The sequence below is a fragment of the Dama dama genome, chromosome 11, assembly GCF_033118175.1.
Source record: "Dama dama isolate Ldn47 chromosome 11, ASM3311817v1, whole genome shotgun sequence".
NCBI classification, from domain to species: domain Eukaryota; kingdom Metazoa; phylum Chordata; class Mammalia; order Artiodactyla; family Cervidae; genus Dama; species Dama dama.
Genome location: NC_083691.1, coordinates 78,251,227 through 78,268,167, shown reverse-complemented (window position 1 = coordinate 78,268,167; position 16,941 = coordinate 78,251,227). Strand labels below are relative to the sequence as shown.

Genomic DNA, 16,941 nt, shown 5'->3' with positions numbered 1-16,941 from the left:
CTAGATGTTTTACTGTTTTAAATTTTACATTTAAGTCTATGGCCATTTTGAATTATATTTTGTGTCTGGTGCAAAGCGTAGATAGAGGGTTACTTTTTTGCTTATGGGCATCAGCAGAATTTTTTTAAAACACCATCGTTTTTGCATTGCATTGCCTCTGTCCCTTTGTTGAAAATCACTTCTCCACATAAGTAAAGGATAATACTTATAGATCAATTTTACCTCAATAAAGCTGGGTTTTTTTTTTTTTAAGTATTAAGGTCTATTTCTGGTCTCTTGATTCTGTTCCATTGATGCCTATCTTTATGTCAATAATATCAAACTGTCTTGATTTACCGTAGTTCAGTTCAGTTCAGTCGCTCAGTCGTGTCCATAACCTTATAAAAAATTTTGAAATCAGGTAGTGTTTTCCAGCTTCATATTTCAAAAGTTGTTTGGATGATTCTAGGTCCTGGCACGTCCATGTGAATGTTAGAGTCAATTTTTCAAACTTCCGCTTATTTTTATAAACAGAAAACAAAATAAAAAAGTAAAAATCACAATAATTTACCACTTAGAGATTATCCCTGATAATATTTTGGTTGTAATACTTCTTTTTTTAAAAGTCCTCATTTTATCTTTTATTTATTTTTGGCCACATGACTTGTGGGATCTTAGTTCCCTGGTCAAGAACTGAACCTGGGCCCCAGCAGTGAAAATGCTGAGTCCTAACCATGGAGAATCAGGGAATTCCCTTCAGTTGTATACTTCTAGATTTCTTCTATGCTTTAAAATATTTGTTTTATTCAATGTTTATGTAACATTACATGCTAAGCAAAGAGTCAGACACGACTGAAGTGACTGAGCACATATGCTAAACACTTTTTTCAGCATTGGGTTTATCAAAATATGATTTATGTACGGTAAAATTCACTTTTCAAGGGTATGTCTTGATGCGTTTTGACATGTATATAGAGGCATTAACTACCATCACAGTCAAGATGTGTAATATTTTCATCACCCCAAGGTTCTTTTATGCACTTTTTCAGTCACTCCCCTCTTCCAACCCCTAGGAATCACTGGTCTGATTTCTTGCTCTCTATGTTTGCCTTTTCCCCCAGAATGTCGCGTAATTGGAATCAGAGAATGTGATCTTTTGTGTCTGGCTTCTTTCACTTAGCATATTGCTTTTGAGTTTCATCTATGCTGTGTAGATGAGTAATATGTTCCTTTTATTGCTCAGTAGTATTCCACACCACAATTTGCTTATCTATTTAACAGTTGATGAACATTTGGGTTGTTTCCAGTTGGGGCAATTGTGAATAAAACTGTTGTAAATAAATTGTGAATAAAAAAAAATTTGTGAGTAAAACAAATAAACATTTGCATTCTGGTATTTGTGTGCACATGTTTTTCATTTCTCTTGAGGAAATACCTAGAAGTGGGATTGCTGAATCATTTGCTAAGTGAATGTTTATACATTTTGAGTCTTGGTATTCATAATGGCCATAGCTGTAAGACATACTTCACTAAATGATAGGTATGTATCATTCACTGGACCCATTAAGTCATGACATTTGTATTTCACTCCCATCCATCCATCGTGCAATTTATTTTGACACCATTTAGCTAGTAAATTTCCACCTTTCCTGGTTATTATATTTGCAAAATAACTGGAAAGCTTTGTTTTTCCATTTTTAGCAAACTGATTCAAAATTTTCTTACACTCTTTGTTTGGAAAATTGTCCAAGCTTATTTCTTTAACTGTGTAGATAGAATTTTCAATAGTTGACATATTTACATAGTTTTCGAGAAAAACATCACCTTATGATGGAAACACTTCCAAATAACCATTTTCAAATTGTTCTCTCCTTAGATACTTGAAAAGATGTTCCTCTTTCACTGTTAAAATGTTTCCTATAGGTTGACAGGAAGGACGAATTTTTGTCTGAAATATTGGTTGAGGTCACACACTATCAATAGGCACTCATCATAGAAAAGGTCAGAGACTAGAATATACTTGTTTTTCTGTTAAAAAAAAATGCACAAATTGTGCTTTGGTTTGATTCCTAGAACACCTGTAGGTTCAGAAAGAGTTTTGTGTTACACCTCTCTCTTTTACAAAGTATGAAAACATTCTTCTGTTTAAGGCCTCGTTTTTATAGAAGCAGCCGCACTGGTGATATGCTGGAGTACTTAGGAACAAATGAAGCCATGTACTTAGGAACGAATGAAGCCAGGTACTTAGGAACGAATGAAGCCACATACTGGCTTCAAATGGAGCCCAAGTGGGAGGGTGCCCCTAAACACCCCACACAGCCCTCACCCCCAGGAGTCCCAGAGAACGTTCTAGGACTCAGAATAATATGAAACTGGGACTGAGGAAGGGAGGGGTCAGCCCACTTAATAAATATTTGGTAAGTCTTAAGTTTCTAAATTTAAAAAACTTGACTCAATATTTTTTGCTTCACCCAAAGGATCATATTGGCACATTTTACTTTGGACATCAAGATACAGGGAGAGACTTCCAGGGCGTCTGCTGAGAGAGGCCTGCCTGTGGGTTGGACTCTGTAGGCTGGAAGCCCCTCTGTAGGGAGGAATAGCTTTTCCTTCTAATCAAAAGAAAAGTCCAGGTTCCCATATTCCTCAGTCCCTGGTTCCATCTCCTAAAGGGGGCAGGGGACCCCCTCTCCTCTCCTGCCTATTCCCCTGGTTGCCTTTGATCCTGGAGGGTGGGGAGAAGCAGCCCCCCACCGCCCACCAGAGGTGGGAAGGGGCCACCAGTGCTGCGAACATTTTCTCAGGGAGCCTCTGGGTGCACCCTCACCAGGCAGCGCCTTCATCAGTGACCAGTTGGGAGGACCAGGCCCCTGGGCTGCAGGCTGAAGCTGTGGGTGTTGGTGGGGAGCAAAGCCTTAAGGTGGGACCTAAATCTGGAGTCATTTGAGAGGCAGGCCCTGGCAAAGAGCCTCTCTACACTGCTCCCAGCTTTGCAGAGCCTTGTGCTTAGAGGTTCCTCCGTAAATATTTGCTGGATTTAGTTGAATGGAGTTGAAATCTCATTTCCTGATTCCAGCCAGGTTGGAAGGTCAAGCTGGGTGGGCTGGGCTTTCTGATTTGTGAGGGGGTGGAGTGGGAGGGACGCTAGGCCAAACTGGGCAGCTCAGACCTTGGAGGGACATCCTGAACCCCAAAGAGCTTCCTTTCAGCTGCGACTTGGCTGAGGGTCACCATCCCAGATGAGGGTCCCTGTTGGTCCAGGGTGCAGGGAAGCAGCAGGAGGGAGAGGCTGGGGGCAGGGAGGGCCCAAGGGAAGGAGACAGCCAAGCCTAGAGCCCCAGGGAATGTGTGTGCAGAACACGAGTTTCGGTTGGGCAGTCTTGGCTCCCGTCTTTCAGTACTTCTTTCCCAAAGATGCTTCACAGCCAGCTCTGCCCTTCTAGGCCTGGTGCATGGGAAAGGCTCCCTATTTTGACAACGGGAAAGACCTAGGCAAGTGTGCCCCCACGTGCTCAGCAGCATTGTCTGTCCTCAACACACAGTCACAGACCCATGTGTGTACGTACTTGCAGACTCGCCCAGACAGCCCCAGGCACAAGTGTGTCCCCATGGGCAGACACACAAGCACACACACTTACCTGCCCTCCATCAGACCTTCCGGCATGAATACACATATGTGCACCCCTAGGGACAGCCAGCACCCCCAGACACAGGTCATCCCTCAGGCACAGGCAGCCTGTCCACGGGCCCCCTTGGAGGGACATGAAACAGACGGGGTCCCCCAGGCTGTGTGCTCCCCCAAGGCTGGTGTCCACCAGAGTCAGACCGCCCAGAGCAGCTGGCATGGCACAGGCTCCCATTGTGTGCCAGGCCCGGGGGGACAAAGGGGGCCTATTTCCTCCCTCTCCCCACAGCCCCTCCCACATTGGCCGAGAGCCTGGGAGCCCAGCCACCGGTTGCAGAGGGTTAGGGAGACTCCCCAAGAGACCAGGTTCTCCATGAGGAGCTCGTGGGGAACCCCAGGCTAAGCAGGGGAGATGTAACTCCTGCCTCAGGAACCTCAGGGGAACTGGGGACCTCTTCTACTCTTTGGGCAGGGAGAAGAGAATTGGGCTTTGCTCTTGTCCTGCTCAAGGTGGGCACAGATCCCCTACAATGTCTGGGAGGAGAGTTTTGATTCTTCATCAAATTAGGACACGGTCGCTCTGTGACTCTGAATTGTGAGGGTGTGGGGGCTACAGCCTGCTGGTCGCTTCACTCCTTCACATGCCTCCATGACCATAGCCACTGTCATCATCACGCTCTCCATTTCTGATCTGACATCTACTTTTTCCAACATTTAACCCCAACCCCACCCCACCCCCATGTGTACCTTCAGCCTGTCCCTCTGTCACTGGTGATGGTACAGGTGTACCTCTAAGCACGACTGTGCTGGGCGCCTCTCATTTCACTCTGTGACAGATCTGCACCAGTGCTAGGTTCCAGGCACACTGAAGCTTATTGTTTGGTAGTATTTTATTTTTAAAAAAATATTTATTTATGTGGCTGCAGCAGATTTTAGTTGCTTCATGTGGGATCTTTAATTGTGGCATGCAGGATCTAGCCCCCTGGCCAGGGATTGAACCCGGGCCCCCTGCATTGGGAGCTCAGAGTCCCAGCCATTGAACTACCAGGGAAGTCCCAAAACTGAAGGTTCTTGCTTTCTTCCGAATACAATGCCTTTTTCTTTCTCTGTGCTTTTTTGCTCATTCACACAGTGAGGAATGCAATAAGCACTTATTGAGCGCAGGCTTACCAGACACAATCATGCGGTATTTTTATTCATTATTATTGTTATTCATCATTTATTTAAATCTAACTGGGCATTCTGAATTTTTATTTGCTCAATAAAATTAGCAAGTTAGTGAGGACCTAACTGAGCACCTACCAAGAGCTGTGTTTGGGAGATACAGTGAAGAAAGATTTCGTGTAGCGGGGGAGATCCAATGTAGCGGGGGAGATTGACAAGTATATACAGCCCTACCACAAAGAGGACTGGGGCTCTATAGGGGAATTTCAGGGTGCCATGAGTGCCCCAGGAAAGAAAGTCCATACTAACAGAAAAAAAAAAAATCTATATTACTATGTTAGTTACATTACTGTGCTGTGCTTAGTCGCTCAGTTGTGTCAGACTCTTTGTGGCCTCACGGACTGTAGCCCACCAGGATCCTCTGTCCTTGCAGATTCTCCAGGCAAGAATACTGGAGTGGGTTACCATGCCTTCCTCCAGGGAATCTTCCTAACCCAGAGATCGAACTCAGGTCTCCCGCATTGCAGGTGGATTCCTTACCATCTGAGCCACCAGGGAAGCCCTAGTTATATTAGTTATATTTTATATATATTCGGTTTCCTTCATCGCTCAGTTGGTAAAGAATCTGCCTGCATTAGTTATATATGTTCTCGCCTGGAGACTCCCAGGGATGGGGGAGCCTGGTGGGCTGCCGTCTATGGGGTCGCACAGAGTCAGACACGACTGAAGCGACTTAGCAGCAGCAGCAGCAGCAACATATTAGTTATATATTGCAGTTATATTGCAACTATTTTAATTATAGCATTCATTGCTATGCAATTAATTCTCTTCTACATCCTGTTTGCAGCAACACTGGTGGTCTTGGGAGGGCAGGGAAGGCTTCTGGGAGGAAGGGCACTTCACTTAAGACTTGCTTAGTCTGTTCAGGCTGCCATAACAGTACACCACAGACTGGGTGACTTATAAGCAGCAGAAATTCATTTCTCACAGTTCTGGAGGTGGGAAGTCCAAGATCAATGCACCAGCAGGTTTGATGCCCAGTGAGAGCCTGTTTCCACCTGCTTCAGATGGCCATCTTTCTGCTGTGTGCTTACATGATGGGAAGGATGAGGGAGCTCCCTGGGGTCTCTTTTATAAGGGCACTAATCTCATTCGCCAGGGTTCTACCCTTATGGCTTAATCACCTCCAAAGGCCTCACCTCCTAATACCATCATGTTGTGGTTAGGATTTTGACATATGAACTTTGGTGGCACACAGATATTGAGTCCACAGTGAGTCTTAAAAACTCAAGGATGAGGAAGCTCCAGTGAGCACGGGGACAGGAAAGACGGGGTGCAATTCTGAGCATTGGTACAGGAGGCCCCAGAGTTGGAGGCCCCCTCTCCTGGATGGAATCAACTGGGACAGGACTGCAGGCATCTGGAGAAGCACTAGTCAAGGCTAGCATACCAGACTGGGCAGATAGAGACAAAGGAAACTCAAACTGTGTGCATTGCCTCTGCTTTCTATAAAAGCAGCTTGAGTACTTGGCACTCAGAAGAGGAAATGGCAGGTGTCACACTGACCTTTTGTCAGGAACCACCACAACACCCTCCCTTCCACCGTACAACTCCCCAGTTGACTTGGTAGCCGACCCATGGTTGGACCTGAGGGAGGGGTTTATGACCAGACACAGACCTGAATGTACATGCATGTGAACACGTAGGACTGGGTGAAGTGGCTGGATGCCTGAGCGCATGACATCTGTTATTGTTTCATTTGTTTCAGTTTGCAAGACTAGAGCAGCAAAGAATGTGAAAAACACAAGCCTGAGTTTCAGAAACACTTAAGTTCGGATTTCTGTCACTTTGTAGCTGTTTAGTCACTAAAGCGTATCTGACTCTTTTGCGACCCCATGGACTCTTGCCTACCAGGTTCCTCTGTCCAAGGGGTTTCTCAGGCAAGAATACTGGAGTGGGTTGCCATTTCCTTCCTCAGGGCATCTTCTTAACCCAGATATCGAAACCGCATCTCCTGCATGGCGGATAGATTCCTTAATACGAAGCCATCTGGGAAGCCCACTCTGTCACTTACTCACTGGTTAATCTCCACTGAGTTACTTAATCTCTCTGAGCCTAACTTTCCCTCTTTGCAAAATGGGGAAAACGCCACCCAATTTTACCTTAAAACAAGCAAGCCAACAAATTAATGGGGATAATGCTAAACTTGCAGAATCATTAGGAGGATTAAATGAGATGATGCAAGCAAAAGAGCAGGCACATAATTGACTCTGTAGAGGTTTATTTTCTTTTCCTCCAAGCACCACACCTGCTATTCACACATGAATAATAAGAGCAGAGGCATTTATCTAATGTGAATCAACCTCTTAAGATTTTCTAAGGTATTCATAATTAAGAGATGGAACATCACACTCTTTGAATATCCCAGTGAGATTTCCTGTGTTTACAAACTTTCATAAACTGAGAATCAGCAGGACTTGTTATTCACCAGTGGTTAAGATTTAAAGACAGACCCATATCTGGGGACAGTCAGGTATTTCCATCATTAAGTTTCTGCTGGTCACAAATGACCAGCAGAAACTGTTTTCCTTATTCCAATTTAGGAATTTCTCTGGGATGTGTTCTCAGGACTCCAAGGGAGTAATGGGTCATTTGTAGCTCTTCTGGTGCTGTCAGCACTGATCGCCCCAAGAGGAGGCCTAAATCTGTGATCTGTTCTGCTAATCTCAGGGAAAACCGTGTTTTCTGGGCTTCCCTGGTGGCTCAGATGGCAAAGAATCAGACTGCCATGCAGGAGACCCAGGTTTGATCCTTGGGTCAGGATAGAACCTTCTCCTTGGAGAAGGGAATGGCATCCCACTCCAGTATTCTTGCCTGGGAAATTCCATGGGCTGAAGAGCCTGGCAGGCTGCAGTCCATGGGGTCGCAAAGAGTCAGACACGGCTGAGAGACTGACTCACATTCACTTTCTCTTGCCTCTGCTTTGAACACTGAAGAAGATCTCTATTGTGGATTGAATGTTTGTATTACCACCATCCCCGCATTCATATATTGAAGCCCTTGCCACCTGGTGTGGCTGTATTTGGAAATGGGAAGTAATTAGCGTTAAATAAGAGCATGAGAGCCTGAATCCAGTAGGACTGATGTCCTTACAAGAAGAGGAAGAGACATGAGAGATTTCTCTTGCTCTGCACCTGCACAGGGGAAAGACCATGAGAGGACGCAGGAAGAAGGCAGCCGTCTACAGCCGTGAGGAGAGCCCTCCCTAGGCAGCAGATCAGCTGCCACCTTAACCTTGAACTTTCAGCCTCCAAAACTATGAGAAATGAATGTCTGTTGTTGAAACCACCCAGCCTCCAGTGCTTTGCTACGGCAGCCGGAGTGGACAAATAAGCCTCTCTGTTCCTCCCATGCCTGATCTACCCACGACGGCTTTGTCTCAAACTCCTGCCAGCACATGACACCAGTGCCCCTCTCCACTTCTAATCAGCGGGTTTCCCCAGAAACCAACTTTCCACGCAGCCCATTCCCTTTCCTCTTAATCAGGTTCAGTCTTCATCGAACGGGCTTTTTTTTTTTTTTCGAGCTTTGTTTTTATTTATGCTTCTAATTTTCACAATAGAAGTATGAAGGATGGATTATTATAATGATACTCATTTTACTGACGAGGAACCAAAAGCATAGAGAGATTAAATAAATTACCCAAAGTCCCTCACGCAACCAAGACCAGAGTTTGGCCTCTGAAGCATTGAATGGACTTCTTTACTCACTGTGCTGAAGGCAGCAGAGTCTAGAAACTGGCATTTTCTAGGCACTTTTCATCTTTGAAGTGCTTTTCCTGCCCCCCAAATCTGTATGGTAAAGCATATCCAAAGGGCACAGCAGTTTTTAAATGGTGACGCCATTGAGTGGCCGTCTTTGGAGTGCTCACTCTGTGTTCTTGAGGGGTCGGGAAACAGAGGGGAAGATGGTATGTGAATGCCCCCTCCACCCCCAAAGGGCTGGGCTCCCTTGGGCTATCATTTCTTCGCTCCTGCTCTTCCTGTCCTCAGCCTCCCTTCCCCACTCCTCACCAGCTCACCCAGTTCTAGCCCACCACGCTGGCTTGGGTCCACCCTTTCTTCCTCCTGTCTTACTTCCCTTTTAGACGGTCAGCCCCCTGCAGGGGTGGCTGTGTCTCTCTCACCTTTGTGAATCTGAATGACCAAGAGCTTGCCGTGATTTACCGCTGTGCTTACCTGTGTTCTCTTTCCAATCTCAGTGTTAATTCCCTTGGGTAGTTTCTCTTGTCCCCATTTTACAGAAGAAGAAACTGATTCATTGAGACAAGTTTCCCTGCCTAGAATCAGGCCGCAGAGGAAGGAACTGGGGTTCACACCGGGCCCCCTGGTAACAATCTCCTCTGCTCCCTCAGCCCCCAGCCCAGGCCCAGCCCTTGATGCCTTTCCCGAGCTGCCGTCTCAGAGCCCCTTTCCCTCTGTCTGACCCGCTCACATGCTCCCCTAAGTGCGAGTCTTCTTCAGGACTCTTTATTTTCAGGTACACTCCTCTAGAACACCAGTCCGGGAACCCACAGCACCTACAAACAGAACCTGCACATGGCGAGCCCTTGATTACTTTAGGTGAAGAAATGAACCCTGTTTTCCTAACTAGACATCACATCCTAAGCAACAGAACACACCTGCCTAGCTTCTGTCCCCAGCACAGGGCTGGGCACACTGTGGGACTTCCTCCCCTGCCCACTGGACACTCCTGACTGTCCCACCCCTGCCTCCGGCTGCTCATTATAAAACCCCCCAGACTAGCACCCATGATCCTCACCCCTGCTGCCGGAACTCACATGTGCCATGATTGTTAATACGGCCTTTCCTTTGTCTCTCTGAATCAACATTAGCTTTGCTAACTCCCTTCCCTCCACCTGATAAGGATGGGGTAACGGCATCTGGACAAACTTGGGGTGTGCTTTTCTTGCCTTGTCAGAACAGCAGCTCCTATCTGGCCGGCGATGGGCTGGGAGCCAGCCCCCAACAATGGAGGCCTTGTGAGCCGGCCTTGGGGGTGTGCTGCGAGCCTGCAATTCAGCACACACACAGCCCTTCCGGGTGCCACCTTCTTATCTCCTGCCACCGAGCGCTTGCCAGCGTTGGGGGTGTAACCCAAGCCCTGTAATTGCATGTCCCGATAGAGCATTGCTGGGCTTGGGCCACCGCTGTACATTGCACCCCAGTGAGAGTGCTGGGGACTGTCACCATATCCTGTGGGCACTCCTGTCTGGGGAGCCTCTGGCTGGGGGTCCTCCACTCTTCTCCCAGGGGTCTTGGACTGACTAGGAAACCCACAGCACAGGGCAGGCCGTCTCAGCTTCCCACACCTCAGAATCAGTGTGTTGGGGGACCCCCCTACTCCAGTCCAGACACAAAATGGTTTCTCTTTTTTGCGCATCCCCTCACCCCCAGCCTACTTTATGCTGTTCTTAGTCTCCCTTTCTCTGGACTCCTCCACCTCTCTCATTCTGCTTGCCCATCTTATCTTCAGCTTTGTCCTGCCTTCTTTCTTGGCCTCTCCCCCTCCATAGGACCAGCCTCTCTTTCCATTTTCCTCCTCTTCTCTGGGTCTTCTCCCACAGAAGGAGCTTGGAGGGCAACTCTGTCCAAAAGCTCTAAGATGTGGTGGGGGAAGCAGTTAACTCCAAAGACCCCTCCCATTCACCCCAAGAACACCATCCTGGCTCACCAGGCACCCCCTCCCTGCTGGGCTATGTGCTCTGGACAGTGCCTGGGACGCAGTGCACTATGGGGCTGAAAAGACCCTGGCCCTCCCAAAACTTCCTGTTTGGGAGAGAAAAATGGGTACTGAAAAAGTCTTCAGGTGGCAAATGCTGTGATGAGTGACAGTGAGGTCTAATCTGGGACTTCCCCAGTGGAAAATTAGAATTGGTTTCTTTGCACTGGAACCGTTTGTTTCTAGTAGACCCCTTGTCACCAAGTTGTATTCAGTTTCCTTTGCAGGTTTCAAGAGGATGCCTCTGGTTGCCATTAACAACCAACAATAAGAGAAAATGAGCTCACAGAGATGGGGGAGCCCATCAGAATAACACAGGAAGAGGTGATGAAGGCCCAGCATCATGCTGGCGATGGAAAACACGGAGGGAAAGACCAATTCAAGAGCATCAGGCTGGTAGAAATGGTACATGGGGAGCTCGGATGCAGGGTGACATGGGAAGGAGGCACAAATATGGTTCCCAGTTCTCTTGCTAGGTAGACAGAGATGCCATTTACAATATGGGAAAAGTGGGACAGCACATATTTGGGGCTGGGAGGGAAACCAAGAGTTCAGCTGTAGACATGTTAAGTTTGAGATGCCCAGGAGATGACAGCATTAGCATTCCTACCTTCCTTTGCTGCAGTAGAAGACTACTGCCTATCCCCCTGCCCCAGCAAGCGTTTCTGGTTGAGTTGTCACATTCACAGCCTCACTTCTACAAGCACACAGAAACACAAAAAGGTGTGATTCAGGCTGCCCAATCAGAGCACTGACCCCTGGACACAGAGATGGTTCTTGGGACAAGCACACGTGGGGGCCTCTGAGGAAGAGAGGACTGCACTCTTCTCTGAGTTTGCTAGCTACAAGGAAAGGTACAGCTAGCGCTGCCAGTGGCTTTGTTCAGCCAGAGAATAAAACCCACATGGGAGAAACTCTGATCAGGAGATGGAGAGAGACTAAGCTCTGGCGACACCATTTGAACCTCTGGGTACATCCTTACCTGAAGCTAGATCCTCTCTTTGATCCAATACCTGACCTCATAAAATCTTTTTTCCCTCTAGGAGCTAGTTTGAATACTTCTCCATGTGACTGAAAGAGACAATCCAATAAGACTAACACCATATCCTGGACGTGTCAGGTGGGCCTTCTGGAACAAAGACAGATGCAGGAGTGGAGGAAGTCAGGTTCTGAGGAGAGATAGACACATGAAACCATGGCCGGAGATGGACATGATGGAATCAAAGGACATGGGACTCCAACATTCACCTTTGCTTTCTTTCTCAAGTCTCTACCCTCCAGGTAGGTGCGACTGCGGGACTAAATCAGATTAAAAGGATACGGGTGAAAGTCCCGTGGGGGCTTTCCATTTCCCACTGGATGGTGAGAACTGCAGGAGTAGCTCTCATGGACTTGGTAGCCTTGGACTCCAGTAGACCCTGCCTGATGCCCCGTGGAAAACTGAAGCCCCCCTTCCACCGTCTGCCAAGAGTATTGTTCACTCACAGTTCAACTGAATCTGCCCCCAGAAACTGCTTTTTATGTTTCCTTCCTGGGGGGTGTTAAAGGGGGCCTGTATCCAATAACTAGTGGAGGAGCCAGCCCAGCTCCTCGCCTTAATTGAGATAACTTTGAAGGCCATCCCAGCTCCTGAGCTCCTCCGGAACTGGCTGAGTCCTCTGTTATGACTGCATCATGGCTCAGCTCTGCACTTTGCCCTGTTTTACCTCCATCACCAGCCCCCGCCACCCACAATGAGAGTTCACTCCCCAGTAGGATGTCTGGCTGCACATCTATCTCAGAGTTCGTTTCCTGAGTAATCCAACCCCTGACAGAAGCTGTCTTAGACTGTGTTCTGGAAGCAGTATGCTGAAAATAGTGAAGAAAAAAGGTACAAGAAACTTGAGTTCTCTAAAACCACTAAGCCCCAGTATCAGCCCTGAACCATCAAGGTATATGATAGAAAAACAAGCAAAAAAAAGAAGGAAAGAAAAACCAACCTTCTATTTTGTTTAAGCCAATGTAGTTTGAGGTCTTTGTTATAGCAGTCTAAACCATATTCTGATTAACATAGAATTTGATATCCAGAAGTAGAATGTTAGATGTGGCAAAATTGTAAATATGAGGCCTTGTGCTGTTGTCAGACAGTGAGCAGGTATTTCAGGTTGGGAGGCTGGTGACCCGTGCTATGCAAAACAGTTGGTAACAGTATCTCATCTGATATCTTGGAAGACAGTTCACATACCTACTGAGCCTCTGGTTCTGGAGGAAGTGGTTAGAAAAGGTGCAAATGTTGGTGGGTATAGTCTTCTCCCCACATTTAGCAAGGTCCTGGAAGAGAGAAAAACAGCATAGAAACAGCAGTTTGCAAGCAAAGATGAAAATAAACAGGCCTGTCTATGGAGATTCTTCCTGTCTGGGGCCAGTAATGTAAGTTGACTAGGAATAATCTAGTATTTGGAACCTCCACATGCTGAGAAAGTCAACTGCTTCTGTACCCCAAACTGAGGAAGTGACGTGAAGGGACCCTGAAGAGGCGGGCTTTCCCAGGAGATAAGACTGTGGCTCAAGCCATTTCCAGTCAGTTCCCGTTAAGAACAGCCTGCCAGACAGTGGGAGTCAGTTCAACAGCCCAGAGTAAATTAAGGGTGTTGTCTTTCCACCCAGGCCTGCCAGGTTAAGTAACCGCATGAAATATTGTTAAGTTAAGAGTAGGTAGGAAGGACTTCCCTGCTGGTCCAGTGGTTGGAAGGCTGCCCACCAATATAGAGGAGATGGGTTCAATCCCTGGTCCAGGAGGTCCCACATACTGTGGGAAAACTGAGCCGTTGTACCACAACTATCGAAACCCGTTCACCCTAGAGCCTGTGCCCCGTAACAAGAGAAGTCACTGCAATGAGAAGCCCACACGCCACAAGCAGAGAAAGCCCATGGGCAACAAAGTGCCAAATAAATAAATAAATAAGAGAGAGTGAGATGGACAGATTATAGAGGCTGGGAAATAAATGTGCACAAATGTGTCTTCTGGCTTAAAAATTATGGTTACACCAGCTTTTTTCACTGGGCTACTTCCTTATGAGACAGATTAGAAATAAACAGACTGTAATTATATTGGTTTTTTAAAAAATAGTTTTATTGAGGTATACTTCATATATGAGAAAGTTCACCCTTTAAAATTGTACAATTCTGTGGTTTTTAGTGTATTCAGAGCTGTGTCACTGTCACCACTATCTCATCCTAGAACACTTTCATTACCTCCAAAAGAACCTCATTTTTTACCATCTGTAAAAGTCTCCGAGTCCAGAGTCTCAATTCTGTTCCAGTGGTTTATGTCAGTCCCTATGCCAGTACTACACTGTGTTAATTACTATAGTTTTGCAGTAAGTTTTGAAGTAAGGTGGTATGAGTCTTCCAACTTTGTTCTTCTTTTTCAAGACTGTCTTGGCTACTCTGGGTCCCTTGCAACTTTGTATGAATCTTTTTTTTTTTTTTTGGTATGAATCTTAAGATACATTTTCCATTTCTGCAAGAAAAAAGAAAAGCAGTTGGAATTTTAATAGGGATTTCATTGAATCTGATCTGTTGGCCATTTGGGAGAGTATTACCATCTGAACAACATTAAGTGTTCCAATCCACAGACATGGGGTGACTTCCATTAATTTAGTTATTCTCTAATTTTTTTTAATGATGTTTTATAGTTTTCAATGTACAAGCCTGGAACTTCTGTTGTTGGATTTGTTCCTATTTAATCCTTTTCAATATGATTGCAATTGGATTATTTTTTATATTTAATTTTTGTACATTATGCTAAGTTTCTGAGGTAAATTAATTCACAGAAGTCTACAGGGCTGGCCAGTACAAACTCTAGGATGGCTCAACTTCTAAAGCAAGCGGTGAGTTCCCAAACCTGCAGCAGTAGGAAACAGGCTCTGAACACTGCACCCTCACCAACCCAAAAGGTTATATCCTCCAATGCTCTTTTCAGATATGGCCCAGGAGGGGCCTTGTAGACAAAGAAGGATGGCCCAGAGGGCGGAGCCAAGAGTCTGAAAGAATGTTTTTAGAATATTCTCCTCTCTGAGCTAGGGAACCTCTGGAATTCTTGCTCAGTTAGATCTGCATCTGCTAATTGCTATACTCCTGTTATGTGTTTTCTGTTTTTCTCTCATCCAAATGGCAAAACGAACTGTGGATATCCCATTCCTGGGCTGCCTTAGCAGCTCAGCTGGTAAAGAGTCTGCCTGCAATGCTGGAGACCCAGTTCGATTCCTGGGTTGGGAAGATTCCCTGGGGAAGGAATAGGCTACCCACTCCAGTATTCATGGGCTTCCCTGATGGCTCAGACAATAAAGAATCTGCCTGCCATGCGGGAGACCTGGGTTCAGTCCCTGGGTGGAGAAGATTCCCTGGAGGAGGGCACAGCAACCCAAGCCAGTATTGTTGCCTGGAGAATCCCCCTGGACAGAGGAACCTGGTGGGCTACAGTCCATGGGGTCGCAAAGAGTCTGAGGCGACTGAGCGACTAAGTACAGCACAGCGCATCCCATTCCTATTGTATATGTGTATGTGTTGCTGGTTGGTAAAGATTAGGGGGTAAATTACTTATTTTTCAGTTTATGTCCCCAGACCTACATGTGAACTTCATGTACAGGTCTGACAATTGTCAGGAAGACCTGGGCTTGGAGCTGCTTGCACTGTCGGATAAAACCTTGTGTGTTTGGGCTTGAGAAGGGGATGCGCATGTTGCAAGTATGAGAAGAATGTGCATTTATTTAGGTGGTCAGAGGTGCAGACTATGGCAGAGATCTCTAGCTTTCCCTGGACAGCCATTCTCCTCTTCTTCAATAGGGATGGAATCTGACACTTTGCTGCCCAAGGAAAGAATGTATTTCCTAAGTTCCTTTGCAACTAGGTGCATGTTTTGACCAAGCCTGAGAGCAATATCATATGAGTAGATACAATGTATGCAGCTGGCAGGCCTTGGCCTTCAAAGGAAGTAGGCATACCTTCTTCCTCTTTTCCCCTTTTCTTCTGGCTGGGAGAATGAAGTGCTGGCAAGGGCTGGGCCATAAATCTCAGAGAGAAGCTGCAAGTGAAGGATGGCAAAGCAGCAGATAGAAGAAGCTACCATATCACTCCAATATTGCCTTCCCAGGCTTTTCATGCAAGAGTCAAGCTTCTACTTTTGATTTCTACTCTTGGGGATTTCTATGTTACAACAGCCTAGCGTTATCCTGACTAATATAAAGAGTTTATCTGTTTTTCCTTTCCCCCCCCCCCAGCTGTGCCTCATGACTTGCAGGATCCCAGTTCCCTGACCAGAGATTGAACCCGGGCCACAACAGTGAAAGAACAGATCCTGACCACTGGACCGCCAGGGAATCCCCAGTTTATCTGTTTTTAAGTCGGGAGAGACTAGAGCATGTTGTGTGCTCATGAAAATAACCTATTAAAGAGGGAGGGATTGATGAGGAAAGAGTGGGCAGATAACCGAAGGAACAGGTCCTTGAGAAGATGAGAAGGAATGGGATTCAGGAAACAAGAGATAGAATCTTCCTTTCACTGAAGAAACTTGGATGTGTCTTCCATTGTGATAAAGCAAACACAGGAATATTTGTGAATTTAGTGGTGGGAAGATGAGGGAGACTCAAGATAATTGCAAGAGAGTGATGCTGTTATAACCCATGAAATCTTGTATTGGTCGTACTCCTCCACATTTCATTTGTTCCCCAATGCACTCATCATTGATCGATGAATCCTTTATTTTTATTTAATTAGTTGTTTGTAGTGATGTAATAAGCACCTGCAAAACCACCCGCCAAACTGGAGCCTTGACAATGACCCACATCTTTCCCTATGATTCCCCCTCCCCCATGCATCCCTTGCCTCCCCCATCCACAGTAACTATGATCTTCAAGTCTGTGTACCACATGCCCTTCGTATCCTTTTAGTGCAGTTTTATTCTATCTGTGCATATTTCCAAAATTTATGTATTTTATATTAATTGTTTTTAATCTCATTAAAAGAATACCATTTTCCCCCACAGTCTTCGAGGATGCACATTTTTTGCCTAATTGTATATTGCTAAGATTCATTTGTGTTATTTTACTTGGCTGTGGCTCATTTATTTAACCTGCTCTGTAATAGTCCATAGTACCACTGATTCAATGGACATGAATTTAAGCAAATTCCCAGAGATAGTGGAAGGCAGGGGAGCCTGGCATGCTGCAGTCCATGGGGTCGCAAAGAGTCAGACGTGGCAGTGACTGAACAACAAAAACAACTAATGATAGTCCATTATGTGAATATCTCACAGTTTATTCATCCACAGACCATGGACTCTAAGCTGAGAATGGAAAGAAGTGAAGGCAGGAGGGGGCTGATGGACAGAGAGAAAGTGAAAGAATCAGTGG

The 16,941-nt window shown here is 46.1% G+C and overlaps 1 long non-coding RNA gene across 1 annotated transcript in view; it reads left to right on the top strand.

Moving 5' to 3' along the window:
• The window catches only part of LOC133064960 (uncharacterized), a 166,289-nt gene extending 149,734 nt beyond the window's left edge, over positions 1-16,555 (top strand). The window contains exons 3-5 of the long non-coding RNA XR_009694786.1: positions 10,765-10,954; positions 11,593-11,830; positions 15,811-16,555. This is a non-coding gene — a long non-coding RNA (uncharacterized LOC133064960). The remainder of the gene's footprint in view (positions 1-10,764; positions 10,955-11,592; positions 11,831-15,810) is intronic.
• The last annotated feature ends 386 nt before the right edge of the window (positions 16,556-16,941 follow it).